We start from the raw sequence: 2,110 nt of genomic DNA, 5'->3' as shown, positions 1-2,110 counted from the left end.
ATATATATATACTAAATTAATAACTCAACCAATATAATTTACCATGATACAGAGGCAGAAGCAGTAATTCAACCACTATAACTGACAATGATATAGATACGGAAGCAATAATTCAACTAATATGACACAGAGAGTGGGATTTATACACACACACACACACAGATATATATAAACACATGTAAATCTTGATTCTTCATTTGTAGATTGCATCATTCTCGACCCACGAGAAGCAAAAGGAAAACCACTTGGAGCAGGTTATAATTAAACACAGTAACTAAGTAAAACTTATGTTTTATTAATACTGAAGGAACAAATTATTCCTAATATAAATTTACATAAAGGTATCTTCATTGTGTGAAAACTATGTTAGACAATACAACAACACAGGGTCTGTGCCCATATTAATGTAGGGATGCCATAAGTTTGAACCTGGAAAACAACATAAGAACATAGTATAAGTGAAGATGGACTAGTAGTCACAGGCTAAAGGAACAATGAAATTATAAAACTTCCATAATTCGTTAAATTTAACATCTATACTGCTCACAAAAGACATGCATCTGTGATTTGTGCACCCTAACACCACTGCTCAAGAATCTCAATGGGACATTGTAACACTTTGAACCCCAGAGAAGGAAATTGAACCAACCTGGAAACCATAGGGACTGCATATCAGTACTGATGGTGTTGTTTTGCTGAACACAAAAGAGATTGTTGTAAGGGGCAATATGCACCTGCAATACAGGGGAGTCATGACATGAGTATCATATAGCTAGAGCCTAAATCTTACAAAACAAAATTATTGCACGCAAAAAAAATGGAGAAACTAAACCCTTACCTACTCATGGAAGGCTTGCTCGTGTAAGGTGTGTGCGCACTCCCATATATGCCACCCTAGAGCAGTACCCTTGCAAAGTAACAACAAAGTTGTGAGCGCTAGGGTCAATCGAAAAGAAACAAAGGATGGATGACCCATAATAGTTTCTACTTACAGGACTACAACCCAGTAACCTCGTGAGAGGTCGTGCCTATGAAAACCAAAGGAAAACACAAACCCCCAAAATAATTGAAACGTACCTTGCATTTTCCTCTAGAGATTAGGGCCACTGAATTGAGAGGTTTGTGTTTCGGTGCTCCCTACATAGGAAAGAGGAAAACAAGAGCATAGTTAGTTCCAAATGGACACGAGCAAAAAGTCGTGGAAAAATAAACCATAAGACAAAACCCCATTAGCCCTAAATTGGGAATATGAACTATATCAGGAAATATATGGTATTTAGGTGAAAATTTTACTGCTAAGAATAACTGGGAGACACAGTGAATCTAACATAGTACCTCCAATCCCAGTAAAAGAAAAAACCCATGTAAATTACTTGATAGCGAAAGGAATACTAGTGAAATTGACTCAGTTATCCACACAAATGTTGCACTTCCAAAAGAAAGAAAGGAGGCATGCTCGAAACCCTCTAATTTGCAGTGGTGCACTCCAGTAGAAATGTTGGGTTCAAATAGTTAAAACAAACGAAAAAACCCCTTAATAGAAGTTACAGAACCAATGCGAAGGAGCCATATCACCATTAGAATATCCAAGTTTTAGCAATACTTATACTGAGAAAGATGTTCACTTACCCGTCAACAGATGGGGTGAGGCATTGCCACAGCTCCGGCCAAAGCCCAGTTTTCATCTTCCATAACCAAATGCCAGTACTCCAAGCAGAACAGGGAACCCCATACACGAAAATGAAGAATGGAACAGAGACCTGGCGAAAGAATAGGCTTAGGGTTCGGAAGAGCGATATCCACTATTGATTGACAAGATCCTCATCCCACCGTCCACGCAGAAGGAGACTGACAGACCAGGTGAACTTCACATGGGAGGGGTGTATGTGTCTGTGGAGGATTTGTTCATCGTTTTCCAAAATACATTCGCGCCACTTGCTAGGGTAAATGATTAATACGTTGGGTAAGGGAGAACCCAACCCTACCATGATAAGAAACCCACTTTGGAAATGATCTCACCATACCAAGAAGAAATCTAGGTTAAGTAATTATATGGAGCACAACTTGGAAAGGTTATATCCTCGTGACCCACAATCAATACATAGTAAAT

The 2,110-nt window shown here is 38.7% G+C and overlaps 1 long non-coding RNA gene across 1 annotated transcript; it reads right to left on the bottom strand.

Moving 5' to 3' along the window:
• Positions 1-221: 221 nt before the first annotated feature.
• Positions 222-1,875, bottom strand: LOC149228799 (uncharacterized). The gene is made up of 5 exons (XR_016247247.1): positions 1,630-1,875; positions 1,078-1,137; positions 839-907; positions 650-734; positions 222-429 (listed from the first exon to the last, which is right to left on the bottom strand). It is a non-coding gene; the product is annotated as an uncharacterized LOC149228799 (long non-coding RNA).
• Between the last annotated feature and the right edge of the window lie 235 nt (positions 1,876-2,110).

The sequence above is a fragment of the Pinus tabuliformis genome, chromosome J (genome assembly GCF_031772625.1).
Source record: "Pinus tabuliformis cultivar Carrire ecotype Pingquan chromosome J, CPIR1, whole genome shotgun sequence".
NCBI lineage: Eukaryota > Viridiplantae > Streptophyta > Pinopsida > Pinales > Pinaceae > Pinus > Pinus tabuliformis.
Note: the sequence above shows the minus strand (reverse complement) of the source record. Positions and strands in the feature narration are given on the sequence as shown.